The sequence below is a fragment of the Globicephala melas genome, chromosome 9 (genome assembly GCF_963455315.2).
Source record: "Globicephala melas chromosome 9, mGloMel1.2, whole genome shotgun sequence".
NCBI lineage: Eukaryota > Metazoa > Chordata > Mammalia > Artiodactyla > Delphinidae > Globicephala > Globicephala melas.
This window is the reverse complement of record NC_083322.1, coordinates 78048787-78071420: the sequence shown is the minus strand read 5'-3', so window position 1 is coordinate 78071420 and position 22634 is coordinate 78048787. Positions and strand designations below refer to the sequence as shown.

Genomic DNA, 22634 nt, shown 5'->3' with positions numbered 1-22634 from the left:
TATATAACCACTATCATAAATCAAGATACAAAACATTTCCATCATTTCATGAAGTTGTCTTGTGTACCTTTCCAATCAATTGTCCCCCTATGCCCAGCCCCAAACAATCACTGACTTTTCCATTGCTATAGTTTTATATTTTATGGTTTAATATAAATAGAATCCCACATTATGAACTTTTCTGTGTCTTGTTTATCCCTCAGCATAATATTTTTAGTATTCACCCATGCTGTGGTGTATGTCAGAGTGTATGTTTATATCAGCTGTTGACTATATTAGTATGATTTATTTTTATTGCTAAATACTTCTCTGTTGTAACTATTGATATATATAAAATTTGCTTAGTCATTTATCCATTGATGAACCTTCGGGTTATTTCCAGGTTTTGGCTACTATGAATAAAGTTGCTATGAACATTGATATCAAGTCTTTGTGTGGATATATATATATAAAATTTTTCTTAGTAAATACTCAGAAGTAGAATTTTTTGGTCATATGATAATTGTATTTTTAACTTTATGACACTGCAAATGGTTTTAATTCTCATTTCCCTAACGACCAATTAGGCTTTGCATTGTACTTCTTCCTTAGTGAAGTGTAAGTTCAAACTTTTTGCCAAAATTTTCATTGGGTAGTTTATCTTCTTACTATTAAACTGCAGAGGTTTTGTATATTTTTGGATATACTCCCATATCATATATATATATATATATATATATATGCATATGTACATCTTCTCTATTTATTCATCTGCTGACGGACATTTAGGTTGCTTCCATATCCTGGCTATTGTAAATAAAGCTATGAACATTGGGTGCATGTATCTTTTCAAATTAATGTATTTGTATTCTTTGGATTAATACCCAGAAATAGGATAGCTGGATGATATGGTAGCTCTATTCGTACTTTTTTGAGGAATCTCCATATTGTTTTCCATAGTGGCTGCACGAATTTACATTTCCACCAACACTGTACAATGGTTCCCTTTTCTCCACACCCTCACCAACATTTGTTATTTGTGGTCTTTTTGATGATAACAATTCTTACAGGTGTGAGGTGATATATCTCATAGTGGTTTTGATATGCATTTCTCTGACAATTAATGATGTTGTACATCTTTTCATGTACCTGTTGACCATGTATATGTCTTCTTTAGAAAATGTCTCTTCAGATCTTCTGCCCATTTTTAAAACTGGATTGTTAGTTTGTTTTTGCTATTGAGTTGTATGAGTTCTTTATATATTTTGAATATTAGCCCCTTATCAGATATAGGATTCGCAAATATTCCTTAGTTGCTTAGATTATATATTTTTAAAGTATTACACTATATCTCCTAATTGCTTTATTTAGTGGTTACTTGGGCTTTCAATACACATCTTTAGTTTATCACATCTACCTTCCAGGAATAATATATCACTTCACTTACAATGAAAGACTTTTAAACATTATGTTCCCACTTCCCTGCTCACATTCCTTGTGTTATTAACATTATATATTTACTTCTATGCTCATTATAAAACTTATAATAGTTTATAATTTCTGCTTTAAAGAAAACATTAACTATTTAATAAAATTTAAAAGTAAATCACTTATTTACTCATATATTTGCCATTTCTGGTGTTCTTCATTCGTTTGTATACACCCAAGTTTCCATCTGATATGACTAATCACTTGCCTTCTGTGTTTTATGTCTAAAATTTCTTTAATATTTCATGTACTGTAAGTCTTCTAGAAATAAATTACTTCAGCATCTGTTTGTCTAAGAAAGGTTTTATGTACTTTTACATAAAAGTTTTCTTCTTTTTAAGTACTTTTATTTTTAAATACTATCCCTGGATACAGAATTCTGGGCTGATTTTTAAAATTTTTCTTTGAGCACTTTAATGGTGCTGTTCTATTATCTTTTTCTGACTTGCATAATTTCCCACAGAAGTCAGCTGTATTTCTTATTGTTATTCTATTGGGCATAAGGTGTATTTTCTCCTCTGCTGCTGTGTTTCTTTATTCTGGTTTTCAGCAATTTGATTATTATGAATCTTGTTTTATTTGTGGGTTTGTGTTTATTATTTGGAATTCATTGAGATTCTTGAATTGTGAATTTATTATTTTTTTCTAATTCAGAAAAAAAATTAGCCCTTACTTATTTCCACAATTTTTTTTCCCATTCTTTTTTAACTTTATGTGCTGCAATTATATATTTGTTAGGTAGCTTAATATTATCCCACCTGTCATAAGGGTATTTTTTTTCAGTCTTTTATCTCTCTGTACTTCATTTTAAATAGTTTCCAGTCCCACGTCTTCAAGTCCACTTACATTCTTCTTCTACAATATCTAATATGATATTAATCCTACACAATTTTATATTTAGAATTATTACTTTTCCTACATAAAATTTCTATTTAGTCCTTTTTTGCATCTTTCATTCTCCCATTTTGTTCATGTTGTCCTTTAAATACTTGTTTATATTTAAAATGACTATTTACCACTTCTTCTGATTTTTCTATGATTGCCTTTATTTCTGTTTTCATATGAATCACATTCTCCTGCCTTTTGGAAATTGTGGTAATTTGGGGTAGTGTGTTAGGCATTGTTTTATAATGTCAATTGTCTGGATTTTATTGTCTTTCATTTTAGAGAAATGAGCTTTGTTTTGGCAGATATCTAAGTTATTTTCTAGTTGATCCTTTGAGGACCTGTTTTTAAGCTTTCTTAGAGAAGGTTTAATGTAACTTTCATTTGAAAGATAACACATCTCAACTATTAAGGCATGACTTAGGGTCTTCACTGAGTACTGAGCAGTCTCTGAGGGTTCTCCAATATCTCGTGACAACTCAAATATCTTCACACCTTTTGTGAGCAGTGAAGATTTTTCTGGTACAAACCTCCTGTCATATTTTGCCTTGCCTTATGACATTTCAGTCTCCAAATGAGGATGTTAATAGCAAAGACTCAAGGCGTCCAAAAGTAGATTTCAAAAGCCCTTTTTTCTGCATGTATCCCTTCTTTCTGAAAATATACCTTGCAATTTACAGCCACATAAGACTCACCAAATTCTAATCTTCACCTTCTCATGGTTTAAATTCCTCTATTCTGCACCTATAATTTAGGAGTTGGGTCTAGGAGGAAAGGCAGGGAGGTTGTAGGACTCACCTAATTTGTTTTCTTTCTCATGAAGATCAGATTTTTGCTGTCTCTTGTCCAAAGTCTTTAGATTTGTCTCATATATTTTCTCACATGTTCTAGTTGTTTATAGCAGGAGGTTAAGTCTATTTCTTATTACTCTATCATGTCTAGAAGTGAAAGTCTAACTGAGACTTTACTCAGTTTATTCTGGACCCTACACTCTTATCTTCTCTTTGCTGCTTTTATTGCCACTTTATTTCCCTGTAGGTGCACCCTGAGCCTGTGACAAATTAAAATTTCAAGGCTTTTTCATGTGAAGTGATCACAAATCAAATTTTTAACCTATATTTGTATATGATACATATATATTTATATAATTTGTATTTAAAATTCAAATATGGTTCTTTGCATTTCCTGCTGCTGAGTGTACACTTTATCCATCTTGATTTTACTACCCATTATATAAACTGTCACTATCATTGTTTTTCATTTGCAAATGCAATTAGGATTGGTATTTTTTTTCTTTTCCTTATAGGTAAAAATGTTGAATCATACAAAACTAAACACATCAGCTTCATTAAAAAACATCACCCAGTTTGGAATCCACCATACAAATTCTTCAGGTTATTCAATCATTATCTCTTCCAAAATTCAGACACATTTGTCTCCCTTATCCATAAGGACGTCATGAGAGATTTTTGACAACTACTATTGCCTTTGTATTGAGCAATCATTTGACCTAGGACTCTAATAACACAGTCAAAAAAGGAAACGAGGCTTGTTTGACATGGTTTGTTCCTAGTGAATTCATGCTGGCTTCTAGCATTCTCAACATTCCTAAGACCACATAAACCATATGCTTCGGAACCTAGTAAAGAATCTAGGATGGCTTAGGCATTTTTGAATTTTACTCGGGTTTTCAGTTTGAAAACTGAGGTATTTACTACCTCTGCTTAATATCCATTTATCTTAAATTCTCAGAAAATACCAGGAGTGATTTTGCTAATGTAACCATGATGAATTTTGGCCTACAATATAATTTTCCTCGACCTAGAAGACTTGAATATTTTTAATTAAAGGGACTGTAATAGCTCTCTTTTTGCCTGCTCTATAGGGTCTGAGTTTTTTTTTTTTAATTTATAAAGGTTAACTGAATGATCTCTTACATTAGGAATTAAGAAGCAAAATTAGATTGTCCTTACCCTCATGAAACTCACAGTTCCATAAGGAAAACATAAAAAATATTCATATAAAATATGTAAAATAACAAATGTGATGTCTTAAGGAAAACAGTCATATAGTTTTGCAAGATCAGGAGAACCTAGGTGTATTTGGGTATTTAGACAGGGCCTCCCTAAGCAAGATTTTAATAACCAGTAGCAATAAACAAGCAAGGTAGCCAGTGATGATTAAGAGGCTAGCAGTCTAAGCAAAGGAAACAATTTAAGCAAAGAAACAAGAAAAAAAAAAGGTTTATTTGCTAGGTTTTACAGCCCTGTATATCCAGCAATATTTCTCACTAGCTGCCATTGCCTCTCCACTCCTCATTTACGCTACAATAGGAGCTCGTTTTATCCTGCTGAGTAACTAGCCCTTAGAACAGTGGCTGGTATGGTACTCACTCAACAAATATTTGTTGACTGACTGAATGAATCAAAGAATGAAGAAAGAATGATTAAAACAAAATTATTATCCACTTTTCACATATTTACCAAATTTATTCTTACTGCGATTTGCTGTTCAGGTTGTTTCCCCAGTGGAATATAAAATTTTACCTTTTCTTCATAATCAGCATCTTACTTGCATGCTCCAAGTCAAATATTCATCTGCAAATCCCTTTATTTTGCTCTACTCTTGGTTAGTCTTTCCTCCTCTGAAATCCCATTGCATCATAGTATATGCAATGTTATTTATTATGTCATTATAGGTGTGCTTTACTACTATCTAATTGTTTGATTTCTGTTTATTTATCCACACACCTTTGTTTATTAAAGTGCCTAGCCTAAAGCTTTACCTAAAACATGTCCACAAACAGTTTCATATCACAACACATTAATTCTTGAAACAATGAGTGCTACGTACATGTCTCAAACTCCTCTCGTGTCATTAAGCAATATGCTTAGTACATTGATATATTTTACAATATTATTCATGGTTAACTTATTAAAGTTGTACTCATTTCATATGTAAGAGGGCTGTATTGAGAAATTAGATTCAAGATGAAATCAGAACAGTGAGGATTAAGGAAATCCATATTCTAGAAACAAAACATATATATCATCAACTGCAAAGGAGCCAGACTGAAGGTTAAGACAGTGGGACAGAGACTAGACAAGAACTCAGAACAACAAACAAGACACAGCACTATAAAAGATATTTGGTTTCTTACCCTGCATCTGATGAGGCATACTTAATGGGACTTAGGGAATAGTTAGCAGAGGGTCAGGAAAATAACTTAATTCAATATGTACCAAATGTCACTTATTTTATATAATGAATCTCATTCAGTTCTCACAAATCCAATGAAGTAAATATTGTCATCTTTGTTTTATAAATAAATGTCCTTACAGACTATTGGTATATTTGTACAATATATATGTATATTGTCCAAAAGAAAAGACTGAAATACAACTAACTATTCTTGGTATAAGTCTTCAATGCTGTTTACATCAAACAACCAATGTAGCAGGTAAATGTTGCTGTTTTGTTTCTGTTGTTATTGTCTGGTGGTACATGTTGAAATATCTTAGAAGTCGAATTGCTAAACATTAGGCATTTTATGTATGCAATGCCTTTTTATGCATGTTGAGATATTGGTAATAAATGCTCTGGAAATGTGTCAGGATAGTGTTAATTCAGCCAAACATTATGAGAAAATTTCAAGACTACTATTATTCATTTGTTCAACTTTGGTATTATCCTTGAACCCCTTGTGGAAGAAGACCTTGGCAATAACTTATAACCTTCAACTGCCTTTTCTTTTCCAGTCTCAGTGTTGCTTTGACAACTTAATTTACTTAAGGGGCTATCAACTAACTTTACCAGCAGATCAAGAATATGCCCTAGAGCTTCCCTGGTGGCGCAGTGGTTGAGAGTCCGCCTGCCGATGCAGGGGACACGGGTTCGTGCCCTGGTCCGGGAGGATCCCACGTGCCGCGGAGCGGCTGGGCCCGTGAGCCATGGCCGCTGAGCCTGCGCATCCGGAGCCTGTGCTCCACAACAGGAGAGGCCACAACAGTGAGAGTCCCGCATAGCAAAAAAAAAAGAATATGCCCTAGACAAACAACATATTATATTTATTCTCTAGGTTTTCACTAGAGAATATAACCTTGAACTTTCTGATACCAAACTCTTACCAAAGCATATTTGTAGCAACTGGCGTTTATGTAGGTTTGCCATAAGACTATGGAATCTATTCATAAATGTAGGAAAAATTTTCTTTTTTTAACATCTTTATTGGAGTACAATTGCTTTACAATGGTGTGTCAGTTTCTGCTTTATAACAAAGTGAATCAGTTATACATATATATATGTCCCCATATCTCTTCCCTCTTGTGTCTCCCTCCCTCCCACCCTCCCTATCCCACCCCTCTAGGTGGTCACAAAGCACAGAGCTGATCTCCCTGTGCTATGCGGCTGCTTCCCACTAGCTATCTATTTTACGTTTGGGAGTGTATATATGTCTATGCCACTCTCTCACTTTATCACAGCTTACCCTGCCCCCTCCTCATATCCTCAAGTCCATTCTCTAGTAGGTCTGTGTCTTTATTCCCGTCTTACCCCTAGGTTCTTCATGACATTTTTTTTTCTTAGATTCCATATATATGTGTTAGCATACGGTATTTGTCTTTCTCTTTCTGACTTACTTCACTCTGTATGACAGACTCTAGGTCCATCCACCTCACTACAAATAACTCAATTTCGTTTCTTTTTATGGCTGAGTAATAGCCCATTGTATATATGTGCCACATCTTCTTTATCTATTCATCTCTCGATGGACACTTAGGTTGCTTCCATGTCCTGGCTATTGTAAAGAGAGCTGCAATGAACATTGTGGTACATGACTCTTTTTTGAATTATGGTTTTCTCAGGGTATACGCCCAGTAGTGGGATTGCTGGGTCGTATGGTAGTTCTCTTTTTAGTTTTTTAAGGAACCTCCATACTGTTCTCCACAGTGGATGTACCAATTTACATTCCCACCAACAGTGTAAGAGGGTTCCCTTTTCTCCACACCCTCTCCAGCATTTATTATTTGTAGATTTTTTGATGATGGCCATTCTGACTGGTGTGAGGTGATACCACATTGTAGCTTTGATCTGCATTTTTCTAATGATTAGTGATGTTGAGCATCCTTTCATGTATTTGTTGGCAATCTGTATATCTTCTATGGAGAAGTGTCTATTCAGGTCTTCTGCCCAGTTTTGGGATTGGGTTGTTTGTTTCTTTGATACTGAGCTCTACATGAGCTGCTTGTAAATTTTGGAGATTAATCCTTTGTCCGTTGCTTCATTTTCAAATATTTCCTCCCATTCTGAGGCTTGTCTTTTCATCTTGTTTATGTTTTCCTTTGCTGTGCAAAAGCTTTTAAGTTTCCGTAGGTCCCATTTGTTTATTTTTGTTTTCATTTCCATATCTCTAAGAGGTGGGTCAAAAAGGATCTCCCTGAGTTTTATGTCATAGAGTGTTCTGCCTATATTTTCCTCTAAGAGTTGTAGAGTGTCTGGCCTAACATTTAGGTTAACTTAATCCATTTTGAGTTTATTTTTGTGTATGGTGTTAGGAAGTGTACTAATTTCATTCTTTTACATGTAGCTGTCCAGTTTTTCCAGCACCACTTATTGAAGAAGCTGTCTTTTCTCCATTGTGTATTCCTCCCTCCTTTATCAAAGATAAGGTGACCATATGTGCATGGATTTATCTCTGGGCTTTCTATCCTGTTCCATTGATCTATATTTCTGTTTTTGTGCCAGTACCATACTGTTTTGATTACTGTAACTTTGTAGTATAGTCTGAAGGCCGGGTGCCTGATTATTCCAGCTCCATTTTTCTTTCTCAAGATTGCTTTGGCTCTTTGGGGTCTTTTGTGTTTCCATACAGATTGTGAAATTTTTTGCTCTAGTTCTGTGAAAAATGCCAGTGGTAGGTTTGATAGGGATTGCATTGAATCTGTAGATTGCTTTGGGTAGTACAGTCATTTTCACAATGTTGCTTCTTCCAATCCAAGAACATGTTATAGCTCTCCATCTGTTTATATCATCTTTAATTTCTTTCATCAGTGTCTTTTAGTTTTCTGCATACAGGTCTTTTGTCTCCTTAGGTAGGTTTATTCCTAGGTATTTTATTCTTTTTGTTGCAATGGTAAATGGGAGAGTTTCCATAATTTCCCTTTCAGGTTTTTCATCATTAGTGTATAGGAATCAAGAGATTTCTGTGCATTAATTTTGTATCCTGCTACTTTACCAAATTCATTGATTAGCTCTAGTAGTTTTCTGGTAGCATCTTTAGGATCCTCTATATATAGTATCATGTCATCTGCAAACAGTAACAGCTTTACTACTTCTTTTCCGATTTGGATTTTTTTATTTCTTTATCTTCTCTGATTGCTGTGGCTAAAACTTCCAAAACTACGTTGGATAATAGTGGTGAGAGTGGATAACCTTGTCTTGTTCTTGATCTTGGAGGAAATGGTTTCAGTTTTTCACCATATATGGTTTGTCATATATGGCCTTTATTATGTTGAGGAAAGTTCTCTCTATGTCTACTTTCTGGAGGGTTTTTATCATAAATGGTGTTGAAATTTGTCGAAAGCTTTTTCTGCATCTATTGAGATGATCATACGGTTTTCATTATTCTGTTTGTTAATATGGTGGATCACATTGATTGATTTGTGTATATTGAATAATTCTTGCATTCCTGGGATAAACCCCACTTGATCATGGTGTATGATCCTTTTAATGTGCTGTTGGATTCTAGTATTTTCTAGTATTTTGTTGAGGATTTTTGCATCTATATTCATCAGTGATATTGGCCTGTATTTTTCTTTCATTGTGACATCTTTTTCTGGTTTTGGTATCAGGGTGATGGTGGTCTCATAGAATGAGTTTGGGAGTGTTCCTCCCTCTGCTATATTTTGGAAGAGTTTGAGAAAGATTGGTGTTAGCTCTTCTCTAAATGTTTGATAGAATTCGCCTGTGAAGTCATCTGGTCCTGGACTTTTGTTTGTTGGAAGATTTTTAATCCAGTCTCAATTTCAGTGCTTGAGATTGGTCTGTTTATATTTTCTATTTCTTCCTGGTTCAGTCTTGGAAGGTTGTGCTTTTCTAAGAATTTGTCCCTTTCTTCCAGGTTGTCAATTTTATTGGCATATAGTTGCTTGTAGTAGTCTCTCATGATCCTTTGTATTTCTGCAGTGTCAGTTGTTACTTCTTTTTCATTTCTAATTCTGTTGATTTGAGTATTCTCCCTTTTTTTCTTGATGAGTCTGGCTAATGGTCTATCAATTTTGTTTATCTTCTCAAAGAACCACCTTTTAGTTTGATTGATCTTTGCTATCATTTCCTTCATTTATTTTTCATTTATTTCCGATCTGATCTTTATGATTTCTTTCCTCCTGCTAACTTACGGGATTTTCTGTTCTTCTTTCTCTACTTGCTAGAGGTGTAAGGTTAGATTGTTTGGGATGTTTCTTGTTTCTTGAGGTAGGATTGCATTGCTATAAACTTCCCTCTTAGAACTGCTTTTGTTGCATTCCATAGGTTTTGTGTCATCATGTTTTCATTGTCATTTGTTTCTAGGTATTTTTTGATTTCCTCTTTGATTTCTTCAGTGATCTCTTGGTTATTTAGTAGTGTATTGTTTAGCCTCCATGTATTTGTATTTTTTTACAGATTTTTTCCTGTAATTGTTATCTAGTCTCATAGCATTGTGGCCAGAAAAGATACTTGATATGATTTCAATTTTCTTAAATTTACCAAGGCTTCATTTGTGACCCAGGATACGATCTATCCTGGAGAATGTTCCAAGAGCACTTGAGAAGAAAGTGTATTCTGTTGTTTTTGGATGGAATATCCTATAAATATCAATTAAGTCCATCTTGTTTAATGTATCATTTAAAGCTTGTGTTTCCTTATTTATTTTCATTTGGGATGATCTGTCCATTGGTGAAAGTGGGGTGTTAAAGTCCCCTACCCTGATTGTGTTACTGTCGATTTCCCCTTTTATGGCTGTTAGCATTTGCCTTATGTATTGTGGTGTTCCTATGTTGGGTGCATAAATATTTGCAATTTTTATGTCTTCTTTTTGGATTGATCCATTGATCATTATGCAGCAAAAACAAAAAACAAATCCACTGTACTATTAAAAAAAAAAAAACAGGACAGACAGAGCCCTAGGACAAATGGTAAAAGCAAAGCTATAAAGACAAAATTACACAAAGCATACACATACACACTCACAAAAAGAGAAAAAGGAAAAATATATATATATCTATATATTAAAAAAAAGGAAGAGAAAAACCAAATCAATAAACAAATCTACCAATGATAATAAGCTCTAAATACTAAACTAAGATAAACATAAGACCAAAACCAAATTAGTTGCAGAAAGCAAACCCCAAGTCTACAGTTGCTCCGAAAGTCCACCACCTCAATTTTGGGATGATTCGTTGTCTACTCAAGTATTCCAGAGATCCAGGGTACATCAAGTTAATTGTTGAGATTTAATCTGCTGCTCCTGAGGCTGCTGGGAGAAATTTCCCTTTCTCTTCTTTGTTCTCACAGCTTCTGGGGTTCAGCTTTGGATTTGGCCCCACCTCTGTGTGGAGTTCACCTGAGGGCATCTGTTCTTCACCCAAACAGGATGGGGTTAAAGGAGCAGCTGATTAGGGGGCTCTGGCTCACTCAGGCGGGAGGTAGGGTGGGGTACGGAATGTGGAGCAAGCCTGTGGTGGCAGAGGCCAGTGTGACGTTGTAACATCCTGAGGTGCGCCGTGTGTTCTCCCGGGGAAGTTGTCCCTGAATCACGGGCCCCTGGCAGTGGTGGGCTGCACAGGCTCCTGGGAGGGGAGGGGTGGACAGTGACCTGTGCTCGCTCACAGGCTTCTTGGTGGCGGCAGCAGCAGCCTTAGTATCTCATGCCCATCTCTGGGGTCCGTGCTGATAGCTGTGGCTCCCGCCCGTCTCTGGAGCTTGTTTAGGCAGTGCTCTGAATCCCCTGTCCTCACACACCCCAAAATCATGGTCTCCTGCCTCTTAGGCAGGTCCAGAGTTTTTCCCGGACTCCCTCCCGGCTAGCTGTGGCGCACTAGCCCCCTCCAGGCTGTGTTCACTCAACCAACCCAAGTCCTCTCCCTGGGGTCTGAACTCCGAAGCCCAAGCCTCAGCTCCCAGCCCCCACAGTCCCTGGTGGGTGAGCAGAGAAGCCTCTTAGGATGGTGTGTGCTGCTCAGCACTGATCCTCTGTGTGGGAATCTCTCTGCTTTGCCCTCTGTACCCCTGTTGCTGCGCTCTCCTCCATGGCTCCGAAGCGTCCTTCCCCACCACCCACCTGCAGTCTCCGCCCGCGAAGGGGCTTTCTAGTGTGTGGAAACCTTTCCTCCTTCACGGCTCCCTCCCACTGGTGCAGGTCCCTTCCCTATCCTTTTGTCTCTGTTTTTTCCTTTTTCTTTTGACCTACCCAGGTACGTGGGGAGTTTCTTGCCTTTTGGGAAGTCTGTGGTCTTCTGCCAGCATTCAGTAGGGGTTCTGTAGGAATTGTTCCACATGTAGACGTATTTCTGATGTATTTGTGGGGAGGAAGGTGATCTCCATGTCATACTCCTCTGCCATCTTGAAGGTCTCTCCCTTTTTGGTTTTATCTCCTGGGAAACTCCAACCATTTATGACTCACCATACCTACCGTTTTATCCTGGCTTTAATATATTATTACGCCCTTATTTTTCCACAACTAAACTCCTTTGGCTATATCACCAGGTATCACTATATATTTGCACTAACCACTTAAATCTATTTTAGTGAGCCAGACTAAATATTATACTATTACCAATCCAACAAACACAATATTTTGCGCTAATTTCTTATAGTTTCTTATCTACGTTGCATTTTGCTATCTCCTCTGTTGTGACTGTCTTGAAACTTAGAATCATGTCTTATTTCTGTTTGTTTATTTTCATGTCTTCTTCTTCGTGAACAGAATAGTAAATATTTTTTTTTTCAGAATAGTAAATATTTTAATGGCCAAAATATTTAGGAAATACACGCTGAACATGAAGGGAACAAGAGAATACATATTTGAAAGTTGTGTTTAAGGCAGCGCTAAGAAAATGTCTCACAACCACGGAAGCCTTCATTTCCCTGAGGAAGTGCTTTTTATGGCGAGATGTACCTTTTCACATAACAAATCAATTGAATAATATTTTACACAGATGTATCACATTTCCTGGAGAACAAATCAATACCAATAACTACTTTACAGAACTGGATCCTGAAACACCAAGTTTTGTGACACACCCTAACTCACCCAGCAGGCATATTGCAAATCTGGCAACATGATTCACTTTGAAATGAAAATGTTAAAACATTGTCTATATCTAAACAACCAGATTGGATGCTTTTCAAGGATTAGAGTACTGTCCATCTGTGGGGAATACTGAAGAAGATAACGGTGATGAAAACTTGACAACAACATGACACATGAAAGGAAATTCCCGCTATGATGGGTGAGGTGAAAGCCACATCTGTTATTAACGTTAAACAGGAATAAGGCCACACAATAAGAAGTGGTCCAAGGAAATGCTAACTGAATTGCTATTTTGATTTTCCTTTTTTATTTATCAGCACTTTATATTAATAGATGGACAATTACTGAACACAAATATCATAAGCATGAGAATATTTGCAATTTTACAGATAGAGTTCTGAATAAAACAGCTGATAATAGTCAATGCATTTTAGTTCTTTTTTCACAACTATGAAGGATAACTTTTATACCTAATGATATATTTCATATTAATTTTAGAATTATGAAGAGCTTAGATGTTTAAGAAATGTACATTTTATAATTATTCTATCAGGTTTTTTCCCCATTGCTGTGTGTACTATATGCTCGTTAAACAGTGGTAACTGGACAGAATATGTGGGCTTTGCCAGTTTGCTGTGGTTATAGTTCAGATAGAGAACTCCAGATGGAAAAAGAAATGATCCCCCCAGTACCCACCCTTTTCTTTCAGAGATTCAGGGTTAAATTCTAACTCAATCTTGGTCATTTCAGTGTCCTTAAAAGTTTGCAATTTCTTGGAATGTGTACTAATCATTTCCCAGAATTTTGGTTACTGAGGGTATACAGACCACATATATTTGAAATTGCCTATCAAGTTGCATCTTCTCCAGAACAATTCTTTACCACACTTACTCTTTTTTTTCCCCCATACAAACTTTGATGCTGAGCATGTTTGATGGTGTACATTAATTCAGATAGAATGATCTCCTGTACTTGCCCTGGGGAGGCATGTGTTGTCACATTAAAAAATCTAGTGACCAGTTTGCATGAGACTGAGTCCATCTACCATTCATTTAAATGACTAATTATGCATGGAGTTAGAATGATTATGAGGATGCAGTTTTAAAGAGTGGATCATATGTTGCTTAACTATACAGAAATTGTTAGCAAATGCTAATTGATTAATCGATTAGAAAACTAATTTTGTTTAGAAAATGAGAACTCTATAGAGTTTCTGAGGAAGTGGATTTTTTTTTCTTTCCTATTTGGCCATCATCCATATATTACAGCATGCTAGTGATCTGACTGCATATATCTTCTTTATCTCCTGACTGAGTTGTGGCTTTTCTGAAATAGGATGGAAGTGAAAGATGAGGGCAATGACTTTATTTCTTACTTCTTCAGTTTTTTAGTAGATAGAATAACTACCTCACAGTGAGTAGTTTTAGTTAAGATTAAATGGGATTTTAATTTCTCTTTTAGAATTTTCTCTTTTAGAATTTTTTTGACCACAGTTAAACTTCAATCAGTGAAGAAACTTTGATCTCTGTGTACCTTAGATGCTCAATGAAGATCAAAATTTATGCTGGAGGAGAATATGGAAACCCTCAAATAACAGAACAATACTCAAAGGAAGAAAATTCTTCTATAAGGCAAAAAGGAATGAGGGATCAACTATAGACATGTTTAGCTCTTCCTTAAAATTGACTATCATATTGTCATCTCAGCCATCTGTTTGTCTTTTTGGTTGTTCATTGTGGACAGTAAAAGAAGTATGTGGATTGTGACAACAATGGAAGTTTAGATCATCCCTTAATGAAATTTAGAATAGTTAAAACTGAACTGAGCCAGTGAAATATATTGGGATGAGTGTGGTTTGGCACCACATAGACTTTCATTTAAATTGCTGCTGCTTTGCCAAATTCTCATTAGGTGAATAAGGGGCAAAATCAATTAATATTTCTAATTCCTAAGTTCGTTATCTCTAAAATAAAAATAATGCCTATATCACTGAGTTATGGGGAGAATTTAATGATATAAAATATGTAAAGTCATAACACATAACAGGCACTTAGTAAACAATAGGTATTACAGTGGCAGTAATATTAATATCTGTAGGTTTGAGACAACACAAGGCATATGTGACAGAAAAATTACATAAACATTAATTCCAGGTGACTAGATATAAACTCAGAAAATTATGACTGGAATTAAAGCTGAATTGTGATTAAAGAAAAAAAAGTTAACTAAAGTTTATTATTCCATTATCTGTACTGCAATTCTGAAAACAAAGGCTTTGTCTAATGGGGAGGACACCTTGACCCATGAACCTAAAGTACAGTCTGTATCATAGAAATACTTCTGTAGTATTGACAAACACATCTGGCTATCATAACATGTAACATATGCATATTATACATATAACTTTTTCAGTCACTGATGTAATCTAACATGCCATGTTTTGATTCCATGTTCACTAAGCAATCCTTGAACTATAATTTGGTATTCTATGTATTTTGCCTTTTCAGCAAACTTACATCTGTCTTGACCAATACTTGTTATTAATTAATGAACTATCCTAGTTTATGAATCAGATGCTATAAATTTGGTTAATATGAGCCAGATATTTTGAGTCTGATCATTCTGAATCACTGAAAAAATCCAAGAATCTGGAGTCACAAAGCTTGGACCATTATTAATTTTTAACCAAGGTCATGCCTTTCTGTTGGACACACTGGAGCAGTGATTCTTTATGCTTGTAAAACACACAAAAGTCTTACTAATACCTAGTCTTTATGAAAAAAGAGTCCTTTGATTTTTTTTTTGGAAAATGCTCACATAATAATAATCATATGTTTAGTTTTCATTGATTTAAAAAATAAGTATGATAAAAAGTAATTAGGAATTTAAATACTAATTAGTAACGTTGGTAGTTATCAGGGCTATTAAGAAATATTTTCTCTTCCTTCTTAACATCTGGTAGGACGCTTCTCCATTCCTTTTGAAATTAAGCCTGACAATGTGCCTTACTTTATCCAATAAAACACGAGCGTAAGCAACATGTTTTACTTCTGGGCAGAAGCTTTCAGAACATGTACATGAATTGCTGTCTTCCCTTTACATGATTTGATGATGATGGAAGCATGTGTCCAGAAGGAGCATCCATCATTGTGGGCTCATTAATGATTACAATGAGCCTCTAGACGCCCCTCTCTCCCTGCTGGCACTCCTTGGTCATATAACATGAGCAAGCAATTTGAATAAAAACACTGATATTTGGGGTTACTTGTTACTGTAATATAACCTAGCCTATTTTGAGTTACATGACAACTAACTGCACACTGTTGAGAAATAGTGTTTTATAAGTCAAGACATCATATTTTTCCAACTATAAATATTCAATGACTTATCATTGTATCAATTCTTAGCTCCCTTGCTATTATACTTCTGAACTACCAGGAATCCATAGATAATATAAGTACTGTTTTGTCTCACTGAACATCCCAAACCATAAATGCTAATATTGTGAAATCTCAAACAGTGGACATACACATTTCTATACCTAATACCCAAGTATTTTGAGGGACGTGTTGTTCCTGATATAGAGAAAGATGAAATCTTACTCTTTAGAAAGTGTCTCAACAAATAGACACTCCTAGGCTTATCCCTAGTTCTTGTTCATCTAAGAGTAAAGCCAATTAACCAGTTTAGCTCACATTCATTCAACACATTCTTTGCTTTACACTTAGTGCTTTTGTGGATTAACCCAGTTGATTATTACTAAAACCCTATAAGGTTGTGCAGGGAAGAAATTGAGAAATACAAAGTTTAAAATGTACCCCTGGGTATGCAAATAAAAGATGATTGAGGAGCTGCCTCTTAGCTATCCTGCATTATCTATCAAAAACATTTGTTCAGGTCACTCTAATTCATATCTCAACATAATCATTAACTGATCACAAATCCACTGTATTTTAACATGTGATTTGGTCTAAATGTTATCTTATAAATTAGCCATTAAAAATATCAAACATCTCATTGGGCAGCATACGGAACATCATCACTGGTACTGTAATAGCCTTGTATGGGGACAAATCGTTACTGACTTACTGTGGTGATCATAATATATTTAAATGTTGAATCACTATTTTGTACTCCTGAAACTAACAGAATGTTGAACGTCAACTATATTTCAATTTAAAAATATCAAAATCTCAAAATGACAAAATCTAAATATTTTAATGTTTAAATTTGATTAACTGTATGTGAATAAATCCATTATGTTTATACACACACACGTACCACAGGGATAAAAAAAGTATAGGAGAGATAGAGCAATGTGCTTAGTGCTTCTGTGTATGTGTATCTTAACAGGGTTCCAAAACTGAGTTTGACAGCACAACCTAGTCAGTAAACTCAGACGCCTGTAGAAGAGAAACGTCAGCTACTGAGCCGTCCCGCAGTGTGGTGCATTGCAGTGAAGCTGCTGATATGATGACTTAATTAAACAGCATGTTGCCATTCACTAAAGACAATACCCATAGGTTCAAATGCGGACCATTAAAGGAGGAGCTTTATCCATTTTCCAGTTGGAAATCAGCACAAAGCCCATTTTTCTATCAGCATGCTCCTCAACAGGAAAATAAACTTATCAAGAGTTGAGAAGAACTAACAGAAAACAAGCAGAACAAAATGTTAACTATTTTCTTCATGAATGCCATGTAATAAATAGATTAATACATTCATAAGTAATAACCACACAATAAAGTTTTAATATTGACCAAAGAAAATAGCTGAAGAAAAGTTTTGATAGACAGTAAAATAAAACTTTTTTTTAGGTTGCCCTTTGAATAAGAATACATGTTTTAATATAAAACTTGATTTTACTGGCAATTTGAAACAAGTTTGAAATGAGTTTTTTGTTCGAACCATTTTATTATTTCTCTCTGCTTTTGTATTTTCACCTAAAATATACTTAATCAACTATTGGCTAAATGATAGTGGGTAACAGATTGTACAGTATTCTCTATGATATGTATCCATATGGGAAATTATCTATATACTTGTATATATAAATTAAAGCAATTTCACTTTAATTTTCTTAGATAAGACAGTATAATAAAAAGAAAAATAGAACCTTGTTAGGTTTGGTAGACATGGATTTTAAAAGGCTTAAATACTTTTAAGACATTTTCTTCTTAATCAAAGAAATATGTGAATATATTAATGGAATATTTCTTATAATGAAGACTTTTTAATCAATAAAAACATAGCAGGCCATTGGAGCAACAATATGAAGCCTCTTAATTTAAATTATTCAGGATACAAGGAGTAAAAACTGGAGAACCACATGAGTGAAACATAAGATCTGAACTTCCTGAATGATTCACTTAGGCAATAACAGGCTATCAATAAAAAGCTATGAACTCTCTCAACCATATGTAAAAAATAAATAAAATGCTGCACACACAGCTAAATCTCATGTTGCAAATTCTTTTTATATCCATGTTTAAATATTAAGTTCTAAAAAGAATACCCAAGAGAACTGTGGATAAGGGCTGGTGAACTACGGACAAAGAAATGTATGGAATGCCTGGAAAGAGCTTATTTTATTAAGCTCTGAGATAACTAAAGATTTCAAGAGAACGGTTAGAGTCCTCTAATTTCTGGGCCCAAGGCCTGTTCTGCAGGAGCAATCTGTATGCATTTGTTTATTCTAAATGCTAAAATTCCTGACTTTAAGCTTATACAATGAATCTCACTCTGGAAATTGTTCAGGCAACTGCAAGAATCAAGCATTGTGAAGAGAAAGCTAAGATGAATGGGAAATTATATCCAAAGCATCTGCTCTCAGTGTTGCTCTGATTGGTCACAAAGGCATGAGCAAGTCGTGCAAGCACTCTCAATTCTCATGGAAAATCATGCAAGTAGGATGCATTTTTCCTCAAAAAAGTAGTGTACTAAATTCTTAAATAGTCAATGAATTGAAGAGAATTTTATAGATGGCATGATGCAAAAACATCTGTTCATTCTGGCTTTTATATCTTGTACACACTCAATTTTAAACAGGCTGATCGTAGTACGTGAATCAGTTAACTATTGCCACAAGGGTGCTAAGTAAAAACAATCACAGAAACCTCACTGAGGTACAACCATAAAGATTTTTTAGCTCACAAATCTGGTGGCTGGGCCAGGTGGGATAACTTGGCTCTGCTCCATGTGTTTGTCATTCTCCTCCTGGGACCAGTGGACCAGCCTGGACATATCCTCTCATCTTTGCAGCAGGAATGACAAAGGGCAGGTCTGACATTGCAAGTGTTTTTCAAGCAGGAACAGTCTTGTAATATTCCACGGGTAATTTATATGGCAAAGGCCAAAAGTCAAGGAGGCAGGAAAAGTACACGTCTCTTGTGGAGATGAGATGGGGAGAGGAAGCAAATATATCTAATCTGTAATCTACCACAGAAATCCTCCCTGAAAATCTCTAATTTAAACAAAGACCTGATGGAGCTAAGGAAACAACCTATGCTTATATTGAAGGAAGAACATTTTTTGGCAATAGTAACACCAAAGAGCAAATATAAGGAACTGGAGCACATCTAAGGAGCCAAAAACAAACAGGGTGATTGTGAAGCAGAATGTAGGAGAAGGGGTCAGATAGGTAATAAGAGACTAGACTGTACGCCACATTTTGCTGATTGTATGGAGTTTGGCATTTACTCTGAGATGAAAAGTTGCTGGAGGCTTTTAGACAGAAGAATGACAGTATGCAAAAACACTTCCAAAGGATCACCATGGCTACTGTTTCGAGGACAGCATTTACCAGGAATATCTGAAAGCAGTGAGACAGGTAGGAGACCAATACAGAGCTCTGACCAAAAGCATAACATTGGAAAAGATGACTAGAGTTGGATTTAGTAATTTAGTCATTCTTCCTGTCTACAAATATTTTGATCACCTACTATGTGCCAGGCACTGCACGTAGCTTATATCTAGTGGATGTATTTTGAAGCTGGGACCTATAGAATTTGCCAGTGAATCTCTAACAAGAGTCATTTTCATTAAAACAAAATAAAGAAACTTGACAATTCAGGAGAGGAAAAGGTACCTCCAGATTTGGTGGGCAACAGATCGAGGAGCTTAAATGTGTTTAGCTATTGGGTCTGCTGCCACACCGAATCTCGAGGTTCCTCTCTCTTTTAAATCTTGGAGGTTCTGTGTTTTGTTTTAACAAGGAAAGACGACTTCTCTTTCAAACAAGGAAAAATAAGAATAGTAATGATATAGGGAATATTGTATTGAATCTGTACTTTCTTAAGCTAATAGTAAAATGTAAATATTGAGCAAAAGAAGAGAAATATGAGAATGATATAAAACTGCATTAACTATTCTATGCATTTAATTCAATTTTAAAGCTCCACTTACTTTCTATTGCATATAAGACAGCAGAAAAAGGATTGAAGTGCTGACAGCTAGTCAACCCAAGAACACAGGGCATATTCCACAATAGAACACATCCCTCTAAATGACCCATAAGAAATAGAAATGGACCATATACATACTAAGTATAATAAGGCAACAGACTCAGAGAAGGTTTAACGTAGGGATGTGGCAGAAAAGAGTAGAGTAGAAACTGAAACCAGCTCTTTGAGGTGGTAGCTTTTGAACTTCTCCAATACATTCCTCTCTTATGTTACACGGTACACATGAGGGGGTCATTTCATACGGTTGACAAGTCTAGTGATAATAAGTGGAGATGAGCTGGAACTGAAGCCTGTGACATGTCTTCCGGCATAGAGTGCCAAAACACACATGGGGAATCCAGCCTGAGTAGCTAAAAAGAACAGATCCTATATATGGAATTATACTTGCTCTTCAAGCTCTCCAAATCCTGTTAATAACACTTAAGTCTTGGAGGATTTTTCTGTTTATTAACACTACTTCTGCCTTCATCTGATAACTTCCAATGAATACACTGAAGATACATATGTTAAATATTTGATTGTTGCCATCAAGTATTAGCAGTATTGCTTTTGATGAAATTGCTCAAACTTCAGTACCAGTGAGATTATTTTCTTCCTATGTACTCTATGAGGCAGTAATTATTTTCTTGGTTGATATTATCTAGAAACACATGAAAATACATGTACATTCTTATTATGAAAATAAGTAAGACTTGAAGGAAACTTCTTTAAAATAGAGGAAAATTTAAAGAAGGCTGAAGTACAGCAATTTTATATCCTACTTCTCTTAAAAACTCTGAACTTGGATGGTCCAGAAATATTTTTAATCTTTATCAATTATTCACATAATACAGTAATTAGCTCAGAAATGTGAAAGCTGTGTGTTACGGAGGGTATTAGAAATAGCTTTTTGAAGAATCAAGTTTATAGTTGGTAAATATGAAATAAAGTTACTATTATTTATTGATGCTTATAATATTTTGAAAAAATCTTGGTGTTTTTACAATTAATGTCTTTATTTTACTGTTTTATTCCATTCCCACAGCAGCTAGGGAGAGAGAGAGAAATAGAGAGAGAGAGAGAGAGAAGATAATATTTCTCTCATTTTATATTTAAGAAAATAAGGAGAGTAAAAGTTTAAATGACTTACCCCCAAATTACCCCGAGTCATGGTAAGAATATCTCCTATTTCTGTGATGTCAAACTGTGTGTGAAGATTAGATCATTGATTCATTTTTCCTTGGTATGGCTGAAAACAAGCTCAATCTTTTAAATATCTTTTGATAGTGGAACTTCAATTTTTCAAATCTGGTTTGAGCCTTGAAGCCCTCCAATGTTAATATACAAAAGAAGAAAATAAGAAACTGCTCAGTGTGAAATATTTCAAAGTGTAAAATAGTTTCTGTTTCTTGCAATATGAAGGATTACATGTTAAGTGAAATCAGTCCATGTACAGCATACTTAACACACCAGATTTTCACTCAGTTTCTAAAACAAAAGTTGTCATCCATAAACAAAAGCATGTGATGTGTCCCCCAAACAGCTCATTCAACATTCTAATTACAATTCTACTCACTTAGCTTATATTCAGTTCAATAAACATTTGAGTGACTATTTTATGCCGGGCATCAGAAACACTTTCAATGGACTTAGAGTCTAGTGAGAGAAGCTGACAACAAAATAGAAATTTTCGATAATGAGAAGTGCTAAATTAGAAGTTTGCATAGGTAGCTAGCTGTAGGTTAACACTTAGAGGATGGACCATCAGCCTCTAGTTTATTTAGAGGGTAAATGCCTTTCTAAATCGGTACACTCTGGAATCTGGACTACCAATGGAAAAGTAAGCTAATTTATATTCATTTACCCATTTCCAAGACAATGTCAAACAAATCTGAATTTTCTTCACATAAAGGTGACAATTTTTTAAACACATGAGAGTTCTCATCTAATTTTGTGACTTTTCATTTTTGTAGATAAATATATTAAAGATGAATATATTTTGCAATACTGCTTATAAAAAGGTTCCATTGAAAATAAAAAATAAGTAATATTTACATATGAAAGAAGAAAAGACAGTACAGAAATAGGAACTTTTTTTATACAGTTTTCATCAGTCATATTTATTTCAATTAAAAATTCTGATGGTGGTTTTTTTTCTTTTTTTTTTTTTGCTGTACGCGGGCCTCCCACTGTTGCAGCCCCTCCCGCTGCAGAGCACAGGCTCCGGACACGCAGGCCCAGCGGCCATGGCTCACAGGCCCAGCCGCTCCGCGGCATGTGGGATCCCCCCGGACCGGGGCACGAACCCGTGTCCCCTGCATCGGCAGGCGGACTCCCAACCACTGTGCCACCAGGGAAGCCCTCTGATGGTGTTTTAATGGGTAAGAAAGCATTAATGTAAATACTTTATAGCATCATTGACACCCAAACTTAGCACTCTTTTTTAATATGGAAAGATGATAGTTACATAACACTGCTTGGATTCTTTTAAGCATTTCTACATAAAGTAGACTAGGTTACATCAAATTCAATTTAAGACAAAAAATTATTTT

The 22634-nt window shown here is 35.3% G+C and overlaps 1 protein-coding gene across 2 annotated transcripts in view; it reads right to left on the bottom strand.

Moving 5' to 3' along the window:
• The window catches only part of SEMA3A (semaphorin 3A), a 647654-nt gene extending 626231 nt beyond the window's left edge, over positions 1-21423 (bottom strand). For both annotated transcript variants that reach the window (XM_060304734.1, XM_030856995.2), the window contains exon 1: positions 21233-21423. The gene's annotated coding sequence lies outside the window, so the exon portion shown is untranslated. The remainder of the gene's footprint in view (positions 1-21232) is intronic.
• Positions 21424-22634: the final 1211 nt, after the last annotated feature.